This window comes from Ailuropoda melanoleuca, chromosome 6 (genome assembly GCF_002007445.2).
Source record: "Ailuropoda melanoleuca isolate Jingjing chromosome 6, ASM200744v2, whole genome shotgun sequence".
Lineage (NCBI taxonomy): Eukaryota > Metazoa > Chordata > Mammalia > Carnivora > Ursidae > Ailuropoda > Ailuropoda melanoleuca.
In genome coordinates this window covers 25,760,157-25,785,466 of record NC_048223.1, presented here as the reverse complement: position 1 = coordinate 25,785,466, position 25,310 = coordinate 25,760,157, and the positions used below count along the sequence as shown (strand labels likewise).

Genomic DNA, 25,310 nt, shown 5'->3' with positions numbered 1-25,310 from the left:
CTGGGTTTGCATATCTCATCTCTTCTAAACTTGTAACCTTGTCTCCTTTGTGTATCTACTCTTTGCAGTTCCTAAAATCTATCTGAAAGCACTTGGAAAAAAATATGAAAAATATGTTTCTGTAAGACAGCCTCATTCATGTTTTTTTATTCACCTCAAGATAATTGACCTGGAATTTTACAATGGTGTGTTTGAATACCCAGTACAATTACATTATGTAAAAAATTTTTCTGAAACAAATTTGATTTCAAATATTCCATTCTATGAATACATATTTATACTTTTTGAAACATGATTCCAGATTATTGATTCAGGAACTTAAGTCATTAGGTATCAACTATCTTACTAGTAAGTTAGGTAGGAGCATATCAAAATCCATCTTGCCCATTTGGCATTTCCATAGCAAAGGCACAAGATACCTGGAAAATGTTTGAATTTTCTAATTCTATTCCCATTGTTCTGGACTTCTGGAGTCCCTTAATTTGAAACAAATATTTATTTTGTGATATAAGAATTAATACTTAATATACTTAATACCTTATGGTTTGGATTTCTTGGACTGATTTTTTTTTATCTTTCAATTACATGTTTCATTTAATTCCTTAAAAATTTGCCCCAGTAATAGTACCAGTAACAAAATAGCTTCTGTAGTACTAGGAACCAGGCCTTTTCCTCTGAGAGACAAATATTTATCTGAAATTAGGCAGAAACAGTTAACTTGGTTAAAGAACACTAAGTGAACTTCAGAGTCAGTCCTTCAGAATCAAAATTCACCCTTTATGAGACTCTTGCATGACAAGAACTGTGGGGATCTGAGGTTTTTCCCCTACTGCAGACTAAAAGCCTGTCACTGTGAATAAATGAGGGCAGAAAACATGACACTCTTGGGTCAGAGATAAAGGAGAATTTGTTATTCACCACACTAGCAGTGCCAGAATATCAACATTTTTTGGTGCCTGTTCCCTGAGTCCCAATTCCTACAAGGTGTTGTAGAGGTCCAAGTGACACCTGAACATGCAGTGAGTTGCTTATTACAAGGAATCCTGAGTTTAGGGAACCCAAACATTTTCTAATGCTATAAGCATGCCTGGCCTTTGATGCAACAAGAGATTGTCTCTACCTTCCAAGTCTGTGCTAACATCCTTGAGAAACTAGTCTGGAACAAAGGCAGTCAGTGTCTCTCTTACAAGACATGCAGAAGCTTGAAAGATCTATGGAGAATTTTCCCTCAACAATACTATAGGAAAATACTTTGCTCTTAACACATTTATTCAAGCTTTTGGGGGATGGGTTTCCACAGATGCCACTTCATTTTAGACATGTTTTTTGGCTAACACAGCTATGGAACAAATCACTCTTTCTACCAAAAGGGATACCATTTATAAATGTCACTGGTGATATAATACTCATGGAAATCTTTGTTTTTATTTATTTATTTTCCTTCTAATATATTGCATCCATACCCAGAACACAGCTGAAGGGCTGACTGTTTCATATTTGCCCCCAACTAATAGTTTAGTATCAGAGATTATATGGCTGTGGCATGATTAGGTATTATGGAAGATAGTATTCAAAACTGAATTCTCTAGGCACACTGAAGCATACCTTGAAAGAACATTTTTTGTTTGTGTATTTGTTTGTTTCTTAACATCATGTAATGTGACTTTGTCTAGATGATCAAGAAAAAGCTTTTGTTTATTTAATTTTTTCTGAATTATCTGGTCTGCGTTATCACATGCTTGTTCAAGTCTGTTTTCCCTTGCTTGTGTTGTAGAGCTTCTAAGATACAGATACGTGCTGTTCATTTAGCATGTCTGGAGACGTAGAAGAAAAAGGACAGCAAATAAGTTCTCACCATTAACTTTGGGCTTCTGTTGGACTGACTTACTCAAAGTAAACTTGACATACTTACACTGAGAGTGATTATTTACTGTCTCCTGAATGAAGATAAAAGATTTTCAGGCAACAGTCAGCTTTCATTTCTGGAAACATTTGTTTTCTCTTAATAAAGATGCATTTTCGTGGTTGCTTCATGCAGTATCTTCCTTGAATTCCTTCTCAGCACCAATGCCATTGTTTTCAAGGTAGAGTTGGAATTCAGTGTTTTCATTTGCTTATCCAAGTGCGTTACTACTTCCTACCATTTGAGATGTATCTTAAAATGCAAATACACCATAAAGGTCCAAGACAAGTGTGAAACAGAGATTTTAAAAAATAGCTGGTAATATGTTCTTTGTACTTAGGTTGGTCCAGAGATGGCTCCAAACATCCCTTTTCCATGCTCTTTCTTCCCAGTGCACTCTGCGAAGTGAGTGTGCATAGTCAATTCAAAAGTGACCAAAACTGAAGCTACCCATCCTTTGGGGATTCTTATTGATTTATCGTGTGCAAAAGAATGATAAAAGCCAAGGGTTAGGGTATTTGTAGGTGGAACAAAACTTTATAAATAGCTAATAACTGAAGCTCATCATTTTGACACTTAAGCTTCTAAGCAACGAATGACAAATTGTTGTTGATAACTGCTCTAGTTTTCTATACCATTAAATTATTATTTGCTTGTTGAACTCAGAACACTAGGGGGCACTAATTTGCTCAAGAAATCATACTAACTCATTGGGACATGACCTCAATCTCACCAATTACATTTTAGATCTAGAGAAGACCTAGCGGTTAATTTAGGCCCATCTTATAAATATTTATTTCAAAACCAGAAGGAAATGACTTGCTCAAGGCTAACACAGGCAAGCGAGTGTCCTAGTGATTTGATATCCTTTCATCTCTACCATGATACTTTTGTCAGAGAATCTGGAATAGCCCCCCCCCTTTTTTTTTTAAAGATTTTTTATTTATTTATAAGACAGAGATAGAGACAGCCAGCGAGAGAGGGAACACAAGCAGGGGGAGTGGGAGAGGAAAAAGCAGGTTCACAGCAGAGGAGCCTGACGTGGGGCTCGATCCCATAACGCCAGGATCACGCCCTGAGCCGAAGGCAGACGCTTAACCACTCTGCCACCCAGGCGCCCCTGGAATAGCCCCTTTTTAACCATCAGTAATAAGTGACTGCAACTCTATGCTTAGAGGATACTGCTTTGAACTATACAGACATTTGCTCAGATTGCTCACCAGCCAGGAAGACCCATTGACCAATTATCTGAATTTTAGCAAAAAGTATTATAGAAGAGTATAGCAATGAGATGTCAGACTTCCTTGTTCAGCTGAACCTTTACTGGAAAGGAAATTGGTAAATAAGAAACAATAGGGAGGGAAGATTTAATGATAAGAAGCAAGGATGATATGACAGTACTGAGATAGGAAGGACCAAAGGAACTTGAAGGGTCTGAAAAGCCTAGTGGGGCAGGAGTACAGAGGGAGAAAAGAAGAAAGAGTGGAACAAGTTGAGGCTGGAGAGGGAGGAAGCCATTTACCCAGGGCCACATGGGCCATGTTGAGAATGGGGGGAGGAGGGGAACCTTATCTTAAAAGGGTTATGGGGAGTCCCTTCAGGATTTTAAACAGGCCAGAGACAAATGCATGAGTTCTATGTGTATAAACACTGACTATAGAATGGAGAGGAATGTGGTTGGAAAGAGGAAGACCAGTTAAGATGCAACCCAAGTCATCCAAACAAGAGATGATGGATGAGAACTGCAGTGGTGGTAGTTTAGGGTGGTGCTTTCCATCTGTAAAGGGTGTCTTTCCTCTGAAGCAACCAGATGAGACAAGTACCCCCAGCTACATCCTGGCAGGGTTGCTGCTAGAAGTGTTCCTACTCCTGTTCTTCATCCCACCTCTTTTTTGACTCTTCCAGCTATGGCTTTCTTAATTTAGTACTAGAATCCAATTTAGGACCAATGAGGGTCTCACCCTTGCAGCTGAGCATAGCCAGGTTTGTTCGATCATCCCAGAAGTTACATGCTGCTACTGCTCTCTCCAAGTTGGGCTCACTGTTTGGAAGTTTCCAGGGATGCCAGGGTGTTAAAGTGGACAGGAAACAGATATGATCTGTGCCATTTGATTTGTTCAGCCTTTTGTGTTGTCAGGGGATTATTATTATTTCTTAAACTTTTTTACTAGATAAGAATATGATGTACTCATTGCAGAAAATCTAGAAAATAAAGGAAACTTAGAAAAACAAAATCATCCCCTAATTCCTTTTTCCCTCAATCTTCAATTCAAATCAAATAGCTTTTATAATCTTGGAATATTTCTCTTTTCTCTAAGCATATTTTTAGCATACTGGGATCTCAGTATGAAAAGTTTATGTACCATTTTTACAAAAATATTGCTAACATTTTAAGTACTTATTGTGTGTGAGACTGTGAATAGAGTGATTTGCAAACTTTACTCAAATTTAATTCTCTAAACAACCCTATGGGGTAGAATCTATAACTCTCCTTTTACAGATGAGGAAACTGAGGCATAGAGAGATCGAACAACTTTTTTAAACACCTTTATTGAGGTATAATTGACATACAATGATCTGTAAATATTTAAAGTATACAGTTTGATAAATTTTGACATATGTATATACCTGGAAATTTTCATCGTAGTCCAGATGATGAACTTATCGTCACCCCCAAAGGTTTCTCTTGTCCCTCTGTTATCCATTCTCCCCAGTGCCCACATCCCTAGGCAACCATGGATCTGCTATCACTCATTATAGGTTAGTTTGCCTTTTCTGGAACTGTGGATTCATACATTATGTATTAAGTTTGTTGTCTGGCTTCTATCACTTAATGAAATTATTTGAGATTTCATGTACTAATAATTTATTAATAATTTATGGCCAAGTAGTATTCCATTGTATGGATACCACAATATATTTTATCCATTCACCTGTTGATGAATATTTAGGTTTTTTCCAGTTTGGGACATCTATAAATAAAATGTCTATGTGCATTAGTGTACAAATCTTTGTATGGGTTTATGCCTTCATTTTTCTTGGGTAAATACCTAGGAGTGGAATGGCTGGGTCATATGATAGGTGTATTCAAAATACATATGGAACACTCAAAGCTCAATAATAAGAAAACAGGCAACCCAAAATAGAAACAGGCAAAAGATTTGAACACACACTTCACCAAAGAAGATATACAGATGGCAAATAAGTACGTGAAAAGAAGCTCCACGTTATTAGTCGTTAGAGAAACGCAAATGGAAACCAGAGTGAAACACCACTGCACTCCTATCAGAATGGCTAAGATGGCAAGACTGACCATACCGAGTGCTGGCGAGCATGTGGAAGAACAGAGTCCCTCTTACTCTGCTGGTGGGAATATAAATGGTTACAATCACTTCAGAAAAGTGTTAGGTAGTTTCTTAAAAGATTAAAGATAAACCTACTGTATAAGTTTCCTGTGGCTGCTAAAACAAGTTACTGTAAACTTGGTGGGTTGAAACAACAGAAATTTATCCTCTCCCGTTTCTGGAGATTGCAAGCCCAAAATCAAGGTGTCAGCAGGGCGTTGTGCCTTTCAGGTGCTCTCACAAAGATTCTATTCTTGGCTTCTTCCAGTTTCTGGTAATTGCCAGCATCTTGGCTGGAGGCTGCGTCATTCCAACTTCTATCTGTCTTTGTATCACCTTCTCTTCTGAGTGTCTGTGTGGAAACTCCCTCTGCTGCTTCTTACAGGGAAACATGTGACTATATTTAGGACCCACCTGCATAATCCAGGATAAGTTCCTCCTCTCAAGATTCCTCACTTAAGCATGGTTTTTGCCATATAAAATAATTTTTACTCATTTGTCATATAAGAGAATATTCACAGTTTCTGCAGATTAGGACATGGACATATCTTTTGGGGGGCCACATACACCTACCATAAACAACTTCTTAACCTCATATTATAATACAAGTGTGTTCCCATTTTATTAAAATTCTTTTGTAAATATCATTTCAAATGGTCACAAAACATTTGCCACATGAATGGATCCATCACAATTAACTATTAAACACATTTCAACCACTGAACATGAAAGAAGACATTCAGGAGAAATTTCTTATTTAAAATAAGACTGCAATAAGCATCGTAGTGTGTAAGGCTGTTTTTTTCTCATATTTTGAGATTCACCACCCCTCCCCAAGTGAGTTCAGTGAGCCAAAAGCTATAAATATGAACTTCTTTGCATATTTTCCAGAAGCTTAGTACCAACTTACATTCTACCTGTAAGTAAGAGAGCCTCTTTAACTGCTCCTTCTTATTTAAAGTAAAACTTTTGGGGGCAAATTCATAAGTAGAAAATGGTATTTTAATTTATATTTGTAATGAAATGAGATGGTTTCCTATATGTTTTAATCTAAATAGATTTCCTTCTTAAATCTTTTGTGTCCTCTGCTTAATTGGGTAGCCTTTTTTTTTTAATGATTTTATATGAACTCCATACAGTTGAAAATACACTTCAAAATTTGTGTTGTGAATGTTTTTTTGAGTCCGTGATTTGCTTTTGTATTTTGCTAAGTTTTGAGAACTGGGGACTTTGATACACAGAAGTGTAAAATCCCTTGACATAGAGACATTGTATTGAGGACATTGTACTGCCAAAGTAGGAGGATTTAAGAAAATTTTCCCACATTCAGAGAGCAGATATCTATTATAACTATACCTAATTTTCTTATAATTTTTCCTTTTTGGTAACTCTTTAATGCATCCATATTTTAATTTTGCTATGTGGAGAGAGGTTGAGATCATAACTATGTTTTTCAAAACTCCTAAAGAATTAAATGATTATCTAAAAATCACTCTTATTGAATAATCCCAACCCTTTAGTGTTGATTCATGATGGTTCCTTTATCATTTTTTTAAGGTTCTTGTATAAACTGGGGGGCTGTTTGGAGGACCTTTATTCTATTCCATTAATCAAGTTTTGGCCAATATGAGAGATTTATATTGAAATGTTAAGATATATTTTAATATACAGGTAAATCAGGGCATGAAGTTATCATTTGTCTCTTTTGCTTAAATACAATGTTGTTATTGCATGTTTTAAGAGCAACCTGGCTAGCATACAGATTATCCTGCCAATAATTTATATCAGCTTTTATTGCTATTAATTAGCACATCTTTTTTGACTCATTATGATGGAGTACTCTCTCTATATGTAAATGCTCACATTTTCCCCTCTCCTGCTTTTACTCTATCCCCAAACTCATTGCCAGATGATATATTGTGTTTAGAAATGTCCTTGAAACTGTTAAACTATTTGATAAATACTCTTTTAGCATGCTGAGTTGCTTTTTTTTTTTTCTTCTTCAACCTCAGCCACTATAATGATCAGATAGTACTCAACGGACCAGATCCCAGGTCCCTGCAATCTGATTTGGTTGTTTAGATCAGGGTTTTTCAGCCTTGGCACTGTTGAAATTTGGGGTTAAATAATGCTGTGCTGTGTCCTCTTCAGTGTAGGATGCTTGGCGGCATTTCCCACTAGTTACCAATAACCCCATTCCCTCCCCACCCCAGTTGTGACAATCAAAAGTGTCTCCAGATATTACCAAATGTCCGTTTGGGGACAGAATCACCCCCATTGAGAACTATTAATTTAGATCAAGGTACTTACACAGCATGCAGCATAATAAATTTATTTAACTTTTATTTATTATTATTATTTATAATAGTAATACAATTACATTGAACATAAGCAAACCAATTATTTGCACAATGATTCACTTTCATTGCCTTGAAAAAAAATCAACTCTAGGGCATTCTGCTTGGCCATGTGACTTAAGCATTCTGCTTGGCCATGTGACTTAAACATGACCATAGGAAGAAGAGTGACATTACCCCTGTTCAAACTAAAACATCTCAGAAATCTCTGGTTCGCCTCTCCCTCCTTAGCTTATGTTGATGGTAAATTTGAAAAGCTGTCAATTTGATAATCATATTGGTATATGTAAATGAAATTATGCCCTGAGTTTTAATCTTGTATTTTTTGATACTTAGAAAATGGCTCAAACTCTAAGCCCATAATTCTTTGAATCATCTTGCCTTTGATTTTAGCATATAACCATGGCTGTCTGAGCTAGTTAGTTCAGAGGGGTTTTACAAGATGATAATGAGGCCAATGTTGCAGTTTCAATTAGCTTCACAGAAGAAAAACCCAGCTTCACAGCAGCAGATTGAACTGCTAACCCCTGCCACCACTCGCAGCCAATGGCCAAAAGGAACATGAGAACAGAGAATGTTGCCGACTCAGCACTCCCAGGAGCATTTAGCCTGGACAAGCAAAGGTCACATCTCATTGATGATGATGGCCCATCCGTGTTATATTCCTACACCAATTCACTGCAGAAACACAAAATGAGGAGTACTCTGTAAATCAGTGCTGCCTTTATAGCCAATGTAGATCAATGAGGCAAAGACTTTATTCTAATTTTTTTTTTGCAAAACAATGAATAAGACAACTGCAGTTTTGAAAGGCATTAAGTAACTTTTATTTTTGTTTTCAAATTTGCAATTTTGACCATATATTTAAAGTTAAGTACATTTTATCTGCTGGTGAAATTATTTTCTAATCATGCACTTAGACGGATAGGTCATTATAAATATGTCTGCTACTATGTCAATATAATAGCTAAATCAGGCAATTTTTCCTTGGAATGAGAAGACTTTTATAGCATTAAAATGGAAACTGAATTTTACTTGCATTTAATACTGTGGGCAGAGGGGTATTAACAGGGATCCCTGGCAGCAATTTCCCTGATACTAATTTTTGTTTTGTATAAAATGTACCATCCATGGAAACATCACCCTCAACTTCTGCCTTTTCATGAAAAGATTGGACTTAATTCTGCTTTTAGAATATTTGCATTGTTCCTGTTAAACTGTCTGGATAATAATGGATGCAGGTGAATGTCGGCCAGTTTGGTTTACATACTCAGTTCCAGCATTAAGATACATTTTTTTGCATTTTCCTCTGGTCTTTGAATTCTGATCATACTCATCCACTCTCAGGCCACACTCTCCAAGTAGGGAGTTTTGGGAGCTAAATATCATTTATATAATGGTTGTCCTTTCTCATTGGTGCCTGAATTTTTCTTCTGACTTACCAAGAGATCCATAGAAATTTTCAACAATGTCAGTATTATATTCTGATGATGAATGGATGTCCAATTTCAAGCTCTTCCATTCACAATGTATTCATCAAAACACAATCAACTTTAGTAGCCCATAGAGAAAATAGCTTTTAGAACCTGATATTTACTTCACCTCATCAAAGGTCTGCTAAACATATTGAGTCCTAAATGAATAGCAGTGGACAAGCCAAACAAATTGAGCCTTAAATGCAAGGATGTCTACAGATGTTTTCATGAATTGCTTTTTAATCAATGAAATCAGGAACATGTGGTTTTTTTTAATTGATTCCTACAGTTGCAGCTGCATGAGGACCACATTTTCCCAACTGCCTCTCTGTTACCATCAGTGCTATATTCAGAATCTCGTTTCAATATGCATGATATTCTCTTTCTAAAAATTCTAATATTTATCTAGCATTTCTATGTGTCAGGTACTGTGCAAAGTGCTTTCATAGATTATTTAATTTGATTTTACAATGGTCTTATGACATACACCAGATATTTTCATCATTCTCATTATACATTCTCACAAAGATTTGTATTATTTTTTATTTCTAAAAACAATATGATTTTATTTCTCTTATCACATTTGATTTAGAACAAATAACTAAAAATGATACCCAAATATCTTTCATGTCACCCAACCTGAATTCTTACAGAATGTATCTTGTCCATGCTAATTTCACTTATAGTTGGGGCTTCATCCCTCTGGTATTCATGGGTCTTAAATTTGTAGCCAGAAACTTGTTCATGTTTTGTGTAATTATATTTCACTCCCTATGACATTTTGGGCACTTAAAACATGTTCGATGATATTTTAAAGAATGCAATTTACACCACTTCCTTTAGAAGACTATAAATAAAATAATGATAGAAAGTTTCAAGCCGTAATTACATCGAGAGTTTTAGTAACCTCATAAACCACAAGAATTAAATACCAAAAATTTTTTTTTTCAGCCACCAGCATCAAAGTCTCATTTGCTGATTCTATTTTTGCAGCATTGATGGAAGTAATCCAGTTAGGCTGACATTTTTATAGAGGATAGTTTGATGTTCAAATAAGCCATGTTATTTCACCATCTTTATTTTCTTTATGGGAAAGGTTTTTTTCTTCCGTAATGATTTGAACTGTGCTGTAAAGTAAATGAAAATGTGTCTTGTAGGTTGGATTATGGCTCCCAAAGACACATTTCAGTTGACATAAAGGTCTTTGCCATAACCACAGTTGATGTTTACAGATACACACCCCTTCTAATTTTTAATGCTGTTGTTGAATTTCTTAATGAATCTAATCACAGAAAATGTGTCAAAAGGAAAGGGATGCTTGGTCTCAAACATATGCTTGGGTTTCTGTTATCAGGAAACAAATTCCCAAATGCCATTGCACACAAGCTTACACACACACTCAAGTTTGGAGCCAAGTGTGAACCCAGTGACACAGTGGCACTTAGAGCCAAATACAAAGCATATGTCGAAATTTGGTGTAATCACAACAGCAGAATGGTACAATATTGTTTCGTTCAGCATGATGCGGGAAGAGAAGCCAAATGACAGAAAATCATGAAACAAATGTCATTTCCTTCCCAGAAGCATTATGTTTCAATAATTGAGAAAAAAAATAAGACCAGTTTGTTTCAGTCTGATTTTCTTGACATTGGTAAATTGATAGATACATTTCTACTCTATAAGAGAAAATAAGCTGATGAACCTTTAATGGTTGAGATGGGTTAGATAAAATTGCTGGTATTTGATGTTTCTGTCCTATAGATCAAAATATATCTATTACTCAGCAAAAAAATAGTATCAACAAATTTATATAGTTCAGTTTGGCAGAATACTCATTGTATTCATTTTTATTCTCTTAGGATTTCATTCTATCTGTATTTTTTTAAAGATGACATATTTTAAATCACATAGAAAACTCATAGCTTTAGAGATGGGCCTTATTGATACAAATAACTTGGTTCAAATATTTTCGATATACTATTATCCATGAATTCCTTTATGAAAGCTAAGGATAGAATAGCTATTCGTCAGTAGCAAACTTCACCAAGAATGAGAATTAGAATTTTTTCAGGATCCTTTGATGCCTTTGGCTAATGGACAAAAGATAACCTCAGGGAAAAGTGAATGGATGCCAAATGATAACTCCTTTAAGAAATCCTCTTATATCACGTTAGGTGGAATGGCTGATAGATTCATGGAATGGAAATGCCATTGGAATTATCCAGCCCAACAGTTCTCAACTGTCCCGTTAGAGGGTCCAGATCCACATGGATAGGTAGTTATGAACAATGAGGCATGTTGTATGTTTTTTGTTTCTAATACTCAAACTACTAAAGGTAGCAAATTATTTTATTCTTTTATAAATTAGAATGTATTTGAAATTATCCAGCTAAAAATGCCACACTAATTTAACAACATTTCAAATCAGAAAGAAAGAAGCGCAGTTTCAGTTAGTGGGTCTAGTATTACATACATGTCCCATGGAGATACCCATTGGAATGAATCTTGCATGAAAACAGAGGGATGATGTTTCCTAGCAGAAAAAAATGTTCTTGATCTGCAGATCTAGGCGCTTCCTCTAACTTTTCTACAATCAGCATAGATTGCAGAACTCGTAAGCCATAAGTTGCTGGTGTACATGGAATCAGCAAAGGCCATAATCTTGAAGGACATTTTCTCCAGGGCATGGTGAGGCCTGAGGAAATGCCTGTACCACCACTATGGAACACAATTTTGGTAACTGGATGTTTAGAACTCTTGGTTCTCTGTCTCCTCCCTGCTGACAGCACCCAGCTCCCACTGCCAAAGTTTGTTTTCTCTGAGTTCAGTTTATCTAAAGTGGTCATACTCCAAGGGTTGACCTTTTCTTTCTTCGGATGTGTTAATATCATGGATTAAACTCTGTAGTTGGTCTCAATCCATGGCTATTCTCATAGACCTAGAAGAAGTGTTAATTCAATGCTTACAGGAGAACCTTATTGCTCTATCTACAAGTAGTTATGTGGAGGGGTGAAAGGCACCTCACAATTGCCCCCATTTAACAAGAAATTAAGATCTAAATCTGACTCTATTATTGTTGCTATTTTTAACTGCCTGATTATAATAACTCTCTAGATTATTTAATGCAGGAAATTTGTACCATATCTCATTCTCATGATCTTCATTCTATGTACCTCTTTTTTGACATAATTTGAATAAATTTATAATCTTAACAGCCGTAAACTATTATAGGAGTAGAACAAAGATGTGACTGTTCCAATTCCTTTTATAGTAGAGGGCAACCCCAGTAAAGGTGACACCAAAACCTTATAAATCAACCTTATAGGTTGAAAAACCTCAAGTAATATATGAGCAAATTCAATCTAGCAAGACATAAAAACAATAACAAAACGTAATCAAACAATTGGTTCTTAAGGACATAAGAAATTTTACTATTAGTCTATTGTTATAATTCATCTTATTAATAGGTTAAATGAGAAAAACTTTATCATGTCTATGTTTGAAAAGAACTTGATTTAATATACATTGCTGCTGATGAAATTTCTTAATGAAACAGAAGTCTACTTAAAATTATAGAGATTATTTATTTGAAACAAAGATTAAATTTTTCAATTGTAAAGTGCTATATATGTATTTTCATTAAACTGAGAAACAAGAGGAGGATTGCAAATTTATTGTCAAGGAAAAAATTAGGATAAGGTGATTAGAAAGGGGAAGTAAAAAAAAAAATCACCATTCGTCTCTATTGAAAATTTAAGAGAACCAACTGAAAAAAATAAAAGCTATTAGAATGGTCAAGATTTTAGTATTATAAAATTTTTCACTATACTCCTTACAAAAATAAGTGTAGAAAAATAAAGTACTTATTAGCTATAATCAATTTAAAAATAAACAGAAAAACCCACATATCACAATAGCAGCTCTAAAATAAAAATTACTAGGACTAACTATAAAAATAAATGGATAAGACTACCAAAAAAATGTGTAAGACTGTCTTGAAAAAAATATTAAATAATTTGGAAGAAGATGAGATTTAACAGGGAAATATTCTGTACTCCTCAACAAAACGAATCAATATTTTAGGCATTAAATTCTCCCCAATGTAATCCAACAACTGAATGCATCTGAAATCAGAATCACCAAGGGAGTCTTTTGATAATGTGACAAAATAATCTAAAAATTCATGTGAAATAAATTGAAAAGCAAAAATAACCAATAACTTATTTAAAAATCAATGCTCCCAAAAGGTTAAGAATAATTATATTAAAAGATTTGATCAAGTTTCATCAAAAAATGTGAATACTCTATGCAATGAAGAAAAATCACAAACAAAATTAAAAGACTATAAAGACGATGGGAAGATATCTGCAAGACAAGATTTTTTAAAAAGATTTTATATATTTATTTGTCAGAGAGAGAGAGAGCACAAGCAGGGGGAGTGGCAGGTAGAGGGAGAAGCAGGCTCCCTACTGAGCAAGGAGTCCGATGTGGGACTTGATCTCCAGACCCTGAGATTATGACCTGAGCCAAAGGCAGGCACTTAACCGATTGAGCCACCCAGGCATCCTGAGATTTTTTTTTTTTTAAAGATTTTATTTATTTATTTGACAGAGATAGAGACAGCCAGCGAGAGAGGGAACACAAGCAGGGGGAGTGGGAGAGGAAGAAGCAGGCTCACAGCAGAGGAGCCTGACGTGGGGCTCGATCCCATAACGCTGGGACCACGCCCTGAGCCGAAGGCAGACGCTTAACCGCTGTGCCACCCAGGCGCCCCAGAGATTTTTTTTTTTTTTAATATATAAAGCAGCCTTAGAAATATGAAGGAAAGAGATAGCAGTCCTATAGAATCCACAAGACCAAAGGCCAGCAAACCTTTTCTGTAAAGGACAAATAGTAAATACTTCTGGCTTTGCAGGCACCACAGTTCTGTTACAATTACTCAACTCTGCCCTTGTAGTACAAAAGCAGCCGTAGACAATGCATAAAGAAAACTTTATTTACAAAAATAGAAAGTGGACAAAGTTGGCCCATAGACCGCAGTGTGCCAGCTTCTGCAGTAGACTTTCTAGGACTTGTTCACAGCTATATGCCAGGTCTACCTAGAAGTAAGATGGTATATATAAAATGTTCAACAAATATATGTTGAAAGAACAAGTAAATACATGAATACAAATAGGACAACCCACAAAAAGAATTAACATCAACGGTAAAATATGTAAAATTGTTCAAGCTCACATAATGAAAGAGAGACATATTAAAATCATGACATAACATTTTTTTACTCTCAAATTCACAAGGTTTGTTTCTTTAATGATAATTCTTAGGTTTGTTCAGAATTTAGGCTCTTGCATATCCTTATAACCTGCTGGTAGGCTTTTTTACTCTTTTGTCTTTAATTACATACATAGGGAAAAGTGTAGAAAATAATATAAGAGGTTCTGTGTGTCCTCTCCCTCCATTGGCAGTTTTCAAACTGTTTGAGCTCATTCCTGAAAATTATTGAGATTCCCCAAAGAACTATTGTGTGTTAATGTTTATATTTACCACATTAGAAATTAAAACAGGAACATTTAAAATATTTGTAATTCATTTAAAACAGCAATATAAACTCTTTATGTGTTAACATAAAAAATATTTTTTGACAGCTACATTTTCTAAAGAGAAAGAAATTATTGAGAAGAGTGACATTGTTTTAAAACTTTTGCAAATCTCCTTAATGTCTTGCCTGAAAGAAGACAACTGGATTCTCATACCTGCTTCTGAATTCATTCTGTTGTGCCACGCTTTTTTGGTGAAGTGTATGAAGAAAATCAATCTTCAAACAGTTATGTAGTTGGAAAAGGGAAACGTATCTTAATAGCCTTTCCTGATAACCAAAATTTCTGCTTTGATAGTACATCCAAATTCAACAAGTGGTAGTTTCTTTTTTTTTTTTTTCTTAAGATTTTATTTATTTTTTTGAGAGAGTGAGAGACCACAAACAGGGGTAGTAGCAGGCAGAGGGAGAGGGAGAAGCAGGCTCCTTGCTGAGCAGGGAACCCAGTGTGGGGCTTGATCCCAGGACTCTGGGATCTTCATGCACTGACCATTTAGAAAAAATTGGCTCAATGAGTAATGCAGATCTTCCAGAGGTAGATACATTTTATCATACAATATTCAAGATTCTATTTACTACGTCTCCACTGATCTCAGAAAAGTCTTTAGATATTAGGAAACTGTCAAGCCCTCTGTGGTAGATATAAGTTTTCCAAAATTCTAATTTTCATTTGAAAACTTGAAATTTTATCATTGACAAAAATTGCCAGTTGTTTCCTTCATTCACTTTTGAGAAAAAGTGGGCCAAGCACCCAAGTCTGAATAACCGTAATTTGTCTCTTACTCCTTCTTTTAATTAAAAAATGATGTTCTATGAAGAAAGCAGGTAGTTCGGGTCTCAATTCAATCATCATACTTTCATATGCAACAGAAGGGCTATATTCATACTATTGTGTCGCTCAGAATACTTTTTAAAGTGTTCTAGTGTTGAGAGTTAAGTAAAATCATTTTTATTACTTCATTAAAGACACTCTTGAATGAAACTGGCTTTTCTGGTTTGGGTCAGACTGTAGTGCGTGTGCAGTGAAAGGCACAATGACTATTTATGCGACGGGAGCCACTGCCTAGATCCATGCGACGTGGCCACAGGTTTACTCACCACTGATTTTGCACCACCAGTGCAAATGTCAACGTGGGGGAAAAAACAAGCAATTTTAAAATTTTACATAAATAATTCCATCCTGTATGTGTGCTTTGACCAAGATTTTTTGCATGTAACATTATGCCATTATGGTTTTTAAAAAATTTTTATTATGGGGGCGCCTGGGTGGCATAGGGGTTAAGCGTCTGCCTTCGGCTCAGGGCGTGATCCCGGAGTTGTGGGATCGAGCCCCACATCAGGCTCCTCTGCTATGAGCCTGCTTCTTCCTCTCCCACTCCCCCTGCTTGTGTTCCCTCTCTCGCTGGCTGTCTCTATCTCTGTCGAATAAATAAATAAAATCTTTTAAAAAAAAATTTTATTATGTTATGTTAGTCACCATACAGTACATCCTTAGTTTTTGATGTAATGTTCCATGATTCATTGTTTGCCTATAACACCCAGTGCTCCACGCAATATGTGCCCTCCTTAATACCCATCACCATGCTGTTGTGTTTTTGAGATAGATCTAGGTTGATACATATAGATCTAATTCATAATTTTTTTTTTATGAGCCACCCAGGTGCCGCCCTAGTTCATATATTTTAACTGCTGTGTTATATTTATCCCTTTGTTCCTGTATTGATGAATATTTAGTTTATTTCCAACTTTTTACTATTGTATTTCCTTAAGCAAGAGTCACTCTAGGGGTGCCTGGGTGGCTCAGTTGACTAAGCATCCAACTCTTGGGTTTGGTTCGGGTCATGATCTCAGGGTCATGAGGTCAAGGCCCTTGTTGGACACCTCAGCAGGGAGTTTGCTTCTTCTCTCTAGCCCTCTGACCTTCCCCCTGCTTGTGCACACACACTTTCTCTTTCTCTCTCTCTCTTTCTCAAATAAATAAATAAATCTTTTTTAAAAAAAGAGTCACTCTAGGTTTTATACCGTGATGTGGATTTCCCAGTTTTAAAAGTATACATATACTCGATTTTCCATATCTAGATTATGAAATTGTCGTTAACATGGCTTTACCAATTTACAACCTAATATGGTTCTTAACTGGTTCTCTCTCTCTCTCTAGGGGCAGTTTGGCAATGTGTGTCAAGCATTCTAAGGGAAGACAATTTTTTAAGCAGAAATTCCAATTCTGAGAATTGACCATGAAGGTCATTTGGCCAGGAAGGAGTACAAAGTTTTTTTTGTTTTTTTTTTTTTTTTTAACAAAGTTGCTGATGGTTATTTATAAAGTAGAAAACCTAGACAAAAGCTTCTAGATGTTTAATAATAGGTGACAAAAATATATTGTGGTATCTATTCAAGGATATTTTGTAACCATTTTATATCCTAATTTTATTTCATCGATACATGTTATTTTATCTAACTATATTTATCAAAATGGGTGATGGAAGTACAGGTCGTTTTTTCTTCCGTGTGTGTGTGTTTTAAATTTTCTTGTGTTGTTGAGAACAGAAGGAAAGAAGGAGGGGAGGGAAGACAGACAGATGCGTTAGAGCATATATTCTGAAACCTCATCCCAAACTAAGTGTCAAGTGAGGCCAAAAAAATAAAACAATACCCAAATTCGACACAGTGTAGGAGTGATTTTTAAAGCCTCCTGAAACCCCCAGAGATTTTGATTTGGTGGGACTGGGGATCAATGAGTCCCTGAAATGCATAAACCTCACACCTTAAGAAATACTAATTCAGAAATCATAGCTGATTCCATCTGACTTGCCTGCATTGATGAAAAATAAGGAGTCTTGTCTTTTTTAATATTTGGCAGGCAAAAGAGACGAGCAGTGGCTGGGGGAAATTCTGGTGGTGCCTCTCCTCCTGGAAGTTGGAAGCTGAAGGCAGGAGCCTCTGCAACCACATCCTGGGGCGGGAAGGAGCTCTCTTTCCTGCAGACCTGTCCCAGACTTTGCTTTCTTTTCCTTGGCATTGGCAGCCTGCCCTGAAGCAGACAAGGTCAAGTCTGCAGGTGGAGGCTCCAGGTGTTTCTCTTCAGTTCTCTCCCACCCCTCCTTCCTCTGTTCCCTGGCATTTGGGTCAACTTCCTCTGCACATTTGAGCATCAGAATCTTTGGGTGAGCTTGTTAAAACACATATTCCTGGCCCCCAACCCCAGAGCTTTGGATTCCATAGGTTGCATTTGTAATAAGCTTCCACGTGATGAAGCTTCTGGCCCTTGGAGGGCACTGAGGTAGAGACAATAAATAAACTCACCAGAGAGAGCCAGCCAGAGACTCAGGGGCTGAACAATAAAATGTTATCAGAGAGGGAGACAAACTGTAAGAGACTCTTAATCATAGGAAATAAGCTGAGGGTTGCTGGAGGGGAGGAGGTGGGAGGATGGGGTAACTGGGTGATGGACATGAAGGAGGGCACGTGATGTAATGAGCACTGGGTGTTATATAAGACTGATGAATCACTGACCTCTACCTCTGAAACCAATAATACACTACATGTTAATTAATTGAATTTAAATTAAAAAAAAATAAGAAAAAAAAGAAACCACTCAATATTTTCTAGAATGGGGAAAATTAAGAAAAAGGATAACACCAAATTTCGGTGAGAATGTTGAGGAATTTGAATTCTCATATATTGCTGAGGGGAGGATGGAAAGTACATTCATTCACTTTGGAAAACTGTTTTGTAGTTACTTATGAAAATAAACAGTTACCTACCGAAGGGAGGAAAATGCCATTCACTAGAATTCCCATCAATGGTCATGGAGAAATGCAGATGTGAATGCAGTAGTAGTAACAGCATCACTAGTGGGAGTGGTAATAAGAATAGCAATAATAATAATAAAGATAGCGATAGTAGGAAGATTAATAATGAAACCACACAAATAAATAAGAACTGTTTTTCTCCCCATGTTTTGATGTAAGTCTTGAATATGGTGTTGCCAGACCAGAGACATGATTTCGGATGCAAAAGCGTTATGAAATCACGAATTTAAAAAATGTCTCTTTAAATTGGATGTGTTACATTTTTAGTGAAAGCAAGTTCTTTAAAAACATGCCAGACCTTATGATCCAGAAAAAGTTGTTTCTTTTCCTCCTGCAGGGTATTATTTATCTTTGGTTAATAGATTCAGCCAAGCCATTTTTTATAGCCTCACATGTTATCAAAAAGTGTTTTTATTTCTCAATCTAACTACTCCCTTTCTCAACCTATTGCATTAATTCTGCCTGTAGTGGCCAAGTATAAACTGAAGTCTAGATAAAAGAGATTTTTTCAAAACCCCATTTGTGTTTTTCCTTTTTGTGTTAAATTATAAATACGGTAATTGGCGGTTAATGAGATGTAAGTGCTGTAGCCTCAGACTCTTTGGGTTACTCATGTCTCCGCACCATTTTCATCCGGCCCTCATTTTCCACACACCAGACCTATAATTATGCCAAGATTTATCCAACCCAGAGAATATTTTGTTTTTCCCTGTTGCTACCTACAGACCATAAAGTTATGGAAAGCGTTGGATATGCAAAACTAATTTTAACTCCCCCCCCCAGTAAAAATTCTGAGGGGCAACTCAATAAGATATAATTAAAGGGTGTGCATCGTAGATTTCAGAGATCACTGAGGCATCTAGAAAGCATCTGATCTCGCTGTTTGGCTTTCGTATCAACCCCATTTTGCAGATGAATTAGCCACAGTTTACAGAAACAAAATATATACGAAGCTGGGATTTGAACCAGAGATCTATCTGGCCTTAATCCCTGTGCCTTGTCGAGGGGGCTTGACAGGTGTCTTTTGCCTCTCTGAACACTGGGTTTTTTTATTGCGTCATGGTGTTTGCCAGCCTACCTTGAACTCTTTCATCACCTGGTTGGATGTTTTTCTTAAGCTTTTAAAGCTTCCTTTCTATTTGATTTGTACAGTATCTTTTAACAATGCTGTCCTTGCACCAGACGTTTTGATGTACTAAATTTACACATACACCTGAGGAAGACACATGCGTTTTGTATTGTAAAAAAAAAAAAAAAAAAAGCTCCAGGTCTCATGTTTACGTTGAAAATGTCAGTCTTTGTTTCCACTCAAGTGCTAATCTTTCTAAAAATGTCCCTCATGTTGAAGGACATCCAAAAGGCAGTAACTTATTAGAACCTTGGGTTCAGATTACAAATGTGTTTGGCTAGCTTAGTGTTAAAGTTCAAATTATCTCACAATTATTTTAAATATTTGTACTTGTACAGGAACACTGATTAGTTGCCTCATAACCATCCACTAATAACCACCTTGGTCTGTGATCGTTAACTCCAAGGGCTCAAGCAAGCTCTCAGAAAAGGTAATTTGCTTCAGTGTCTGAAGCTGTCATATGATGTCTTTCCCCTAGGACGTGGAAGAGTTGACTCAGAAAAGGAATTTGAAACGGATTTTTAGAGCGCATTTTATTATTTGCACAGAAGAGTTGAAAAGGAAGTTCTGATGAGGTAATGTCCTCCCCTCTCTGCCCCCTTTATTGTAGTTAGCATTTCCTAATTATTTACATTTAAACTGGAGACCAGTAGCATGGTGTAGGGGAAAGAATGTCAGTGTGGGAGTCGGGCTCCCTGGGATTTAGCGCTGGCTCTGTCATTCAACTCATGACCTTAGACAAGTCATTTAGTTTCTCTGGGTGTTGGTTTCCAAAAATGAGAAAATGACACAAGGTCACTCCTAATCTGTAGAGTCTGTGTATATGTGTGTTCTGCCAGAGAAGCTAAACCAGCTAGAGACAACAGACCCAGGTATAGGTTTGGCAGATGCTGCCTTCTTATTTCTAACTGGTTGGTGGGGCTGGCTGCCTGGACAGCAACCTGTGCTTGGTTTAGTTAGGGTTTTGCTGTTACCATCTTGAAATTCTTCACAATTTTTGAACAAGGGCCCTGCGTTTTCATTTTGCTCAGCACTAAACTATGTAACAGGTCTCTCCTTTTGATGATACATTTCTGACCATCGTGTCGCTTGGCTGGAAAAACAAGTCATAACCTCAAATTGGTCGCTTTTGCCACCATTGTACCTTTTGGGTAGACTGAGGGGAGCAAAATTTGACAAAAATTTAGGTGTGGAATTTTGTGGTTATTTTAAATGACCTGAATTTTTTATTATCTACGTTTTCCTTTGTCTATGCCTCCTTGTCCTACCTTGTCCCGAGGAAGGACATTAGGCTCTTCTGGGTGCCTATGTGAACTTCTGGTTTCCTCTCTCTTCACAGGTGAACTGTGTATGTAGGCTCCTATGACTCATATTTTGGAATCTTTGTAAAGTGTTCAATCCCATTTTTTGACACACAAGGGTTAATTCCTGGCGTTTGTCACTAGGTATTTTCAGTCTCTCCACTCCGCATAATTCTTGCCATTGCCACATAATCAGTTATAATACAATATAGAGCATACTTGAATTATCATTTTGCTGTCATTTTTTATGTTTCTGGAGAAGCTACAATTACAATAGCTTGATAGAGTAGAGAGATGACTTCTGCTCCTCCAGCAGGTGTTTTATTTTGACCAAATGAGCTGTCCTTCACCTTTGAAAGTAGAATAGGAGAGATCAATTCCATATAAAAGGACACCTGCCGAATGTGCTAAAATGCGTATTCAATGCAAGAACCCGCTTCATTGTGTGCATTAGCACTGATAAAAATTACTCTGTGATTGCAAGGGACATATGCTTTCTTCATTTATTCATTATTGCATGCCAAAGGATGAAAGAGCAAAAGAGACAGAGAAAGTGTTTCCTTGTACCCACTGATGGCTGGATGTGGTTTTACATTATGTGTCTTCTTTCAGAAATGTAGAGCAAATCTCTAAGCAACGAAATGACCAATTTACATATCACATCCAAGATAATAAATTGCTTTGATGGGCCATTCCCAAGAGTCTGATTTCAAAGCATCAAAAATGCCAAGCCAATCCTCAAACACTGTTTTTTTAAAAATCCAGTGTTATCATGTCCCAAAATGCTGTTCTTTTTGTCCTCAGATAATAAATTCTATTGCTTAAAACTTGATAGCAGCTTTTAATCATATTAGCAGTATCTTAATGTTTTAAAATATTTAGCTAGTCTTTTTCCTTCATAAAACTGAAAATGACTGTACGTTTAATTCTTTTTTTCTCCTCTGTTTTTTTAAAGTTTTAATTTAAATTCCAGTTAGTTAACATACGGTGTAATATTAGTTTCGGGTGTACGATGTAGTGATTCCACACTTCATACAACGCCCGGTACTCATCATGGCCTATGCTAAATTCTAACTGTTGCCCTGACTCCTGATTTCTAAATTGGGGAATGTGACATTTTTATTTTTTAAATCATATAAACTAGTGTTTTGACTCATAGTTATGCTTAAGAATAGGAAAGAAACAATTGATACATTTTTTTAAGGGAGTGCAATTGGTCATTCAACAGCGTTTTAGATCTGGTACTGATGACAAGGAAAACAGCAGTCCCAGCTTCTGTTTATAAGTTATTTCTATCCAGTGGATTGGACTGGTGTTGCAATAAATTAATAGTTTTGAAACTGTGGGATTTAGAAACTCCTCAAGTAATTAGGTAAATGGTTTAGTTCCATGAATTTTATTTCAAAACACCTTTTTGAACACTGCTTTACAAAGATGCTAAATAAGAGCCATAGAAGCCTAAATACACACACAGTTTACCTATGAAGAAAAAGAAAATCAGAAGTTCAGGTATCCACTGAGTAGAGTATAATGTCCCTCCTTAGTGACCTCTGGGAGAGGAGGGCACCCATTCGGTACCTTCATATAAATGTTGGTCTCTTCTGGAGAATGACCCTAAAGGTGCCAGTTAGCATCATACTCATAACTCCTGGAAAGTGTCTAAGATGTCATCCAACAGGACACGAGGCAGAAACACCTATAAGGGGAGTGAGTACTGTTGCATTTTACCCCTCAGCGGGAAACTCAATGTTTGCTGCTTTGTCTGCACCTTGAAATCACCTGGGCAAAGAAAGCAAAAAATACTGGGTCCTGCCCAGAGAGATTCTGATGTAATTGGTTTAGGGATTGGCCTGGGCATTGGGATTTTAGAAGTCCTCCCTGGTAGTTTTAAGGAGCAGCCAGGGCTAAGAACCAAGGTTTGAATTGAGGTTTCTTTTTAGATATTTAACAGCTTTATTGAGATATAATTCACATGCTATCCTATTCACCCATATAAATTTTACACTTCACTGATTTTGAGTACATTCACAGAGTTGTGCTACCATCCCCCACAGTCAATTTTACAACATTTCCACTACCCCAAAAAGATATCCATTAGCAGATACTCCCCATTTCTCCCCCACTCCCACCCCTGCCTTAGGCCACCACTAACCTACTTTGTGTCTGTATAGATTTGCCTACACTAGACATTTCATGAAAATGGAATGGCCTTTTGTGAATGACGTCAATCTCCTGGCATGGGGTTTTTAGGGCTCATCTATATTATAGTGTATATTAGTTCTTCATTCATTTTTATCGCCAAGTAATAGTCCCTAGCATATGGGTGACAGTACATTTTGTTTATCCATTCACCAATTGGTGGATATTTGGGTTTTCTAAATTTTGGCCATTATGAATAATGCTACTACAGACATTTTGTAGAAGTTTTTGCATGCACATATGTTCTCATTTCTCCTGGGTATATATCTAGAAGTAGAATTACTGGGTTATATGGTAATTTTATGCCTAAGTTTCAAGAAACTGTAAGACTTTTCCAAAGTAGCTGTACCATTTTCCCTACCTCATCAGTGTCTGAGGATTCCAGTTTCTCCACATCCTTGTCAACATTGCTGTTATCTCTCCTTTTGATGATAGCCATTCTAGTGGGTATAAAATGGTATCTCTGTGGTTTTCATTTGCATTTCCCTCATAGCTAAAAAAGTTGAGCATCTTTTCATGTGCTTATTGTCCATTTGTATATCATCTTGGGAGAAATGTCTGTTTAAATCCTTGTCCACTTTCTAATTGAGTCATTTGTTTTATTGTTATTGAGTTATAAAAGGTTTTTTTTTTTTTTTACCTAGTGTAGATACAAGATCTTTATAAGAAATATGATTTGCAAATATTTTCTTCCATTCTGTGGGTTGTCTTTTCACTTTCCTGAAAGTCTTCACTGAAGCAGAAAAGTTTTTAGTTTTTTTTATTTTAAATTTTTATTATGTTATATTAGTCACCATACAGTACATCCTTAGTTTTTGATGTAGTGCTCCATGATTCATTATTTGCATGTAACACCCACTGCTGCGTGCAATACATGCCCTCCTTGATACCCATCACTGGGCTAGCCCATTCCCCCCACCCCCCCCCACCCCCAAAACCCTCAGTTTGTTTCCCAGAGTCCATAGTCTCTCATGGTTCATTCCCACTTCTGTTTACTCCTCCTTCATTCTTCCCTTCCTTCTCCTACCAATCTCCCTGCTATTCCTTATGTTCCACAAATGAATGAAACCATATGATAATTGTCTTTCTCTGCTTGACTTATTTCACTTAGAATAAGTTTTTAATTTTGACGAAGCCCAGTTTATTGTTACTTTGTTGCTAGTGTTTTTGACATTCTATCCAAAAAGGCTTTGCATAAAGCAAGGTAATGAAAATTCTCTCCTACATTTTCTTCTAAGTGTTTTACGGTTTTAGCTCTACAGTTAGGTCTAGAATCTGCTTTGAGTTAATTTTTCTGTGCAGTGTGAGGAAACGGTCCAACTTTTTTCTTTTGTATGTGGTTATCCTAGAGCGATTTTTAAAATAATCTCTTCACTGATGGTTAGTGAACATCTTGCTGAAAGTCAGCTGTGTGATGAACTTCATGGGGCATGGCATATGGGGCATCTATGCCAAAAATGAATTGCCAGAGAGTTTGCAGGGAGCCCATACACTGGTTGTAATTCTAAACACACACTTGGAACTACCAAAGAACACATTTACGCAGCCTCTGATCAGTATGCTGAGGTTTCCCTAATGCATAGCAAGAGGTGGAGGGGGGTACTTAGAAATTAGATGGTGAGTGATATCAATCTTTGAAGGTTTCTGAAGGGGTTGTCTTCACCGTTGTGCGCTAATACACATACACACACTTAAACTGTAGTTATGTGACCTGTAAGTCAGGAATGTCTGGCCGAACGCCATGGCACTATTGAGGATGTTTCATTGCTTTATGTTCTTACCTATTTGAATGAAAGAAGGAAACTCCCTAAAAATTATAAGTCAGATTACTTCCAAGAATGTTATGAAATTGTTTTATCTGCAAATGCTCAGGGAAACAGCAGATAAACTGTCCCTTCAGATGGCCCTTGAGTGAAATGTAGTGCAAGGAAGAGGGGTATACCATCCACACCCAAAGTTCTGTGCTCCTATGGGGGGTGGTTTGGGAACAGTTCCAACAAGCAAGGAAACCCCTATCTGTCAAGTCGCCAGACTGGGAGTCCAAGTTTAGGAACAAGTCAAGTTCCTTCCCTCTCTTCAGCTCTAAAAGTGCTGATTCTTGTACAGGCAGGTTCATCTTCCACAAATGGCATCTGTTTGCTTGTCTAGGAAGGGAACATGCATGACAAATGTCTTTCTATACTGCTGAGCTTAA

At 36.7% G+C, this 25,310-nt stretch overlaps 1 protein-coding gene across 8 annotated transcripts in view; it reads left to right on the top strand.

The window, feature by feature from the left end:
• THRB (thyroid hormone receptor beta) overlaps positions 1–25,310 on the top strand; it is a 372,559-nt gene that overhangs the window by 76,686 nt on the left and 270,563 nt on the right. For 4 of the 8 annotated variants that reach the window (XM_034662073.1, XM_034662076.1, XM_034662070.1 and 1 more), the window contains exon 2: positions 20,095–20,191. The exons of 3 other annotated variants lie outside the window; for them this stretch is intronic. The gene's annotated coding sequence lies outside the window, so the exon portion shown is untranslated. Of the gene's footprint in view, positions 1–20,025; positions 20,047–20,094; positions 20,192–25,310 lie in introns of those variants that run through there. One more of the 8 variants, XM_034662075.1, reaches the window with a different exon arrangement.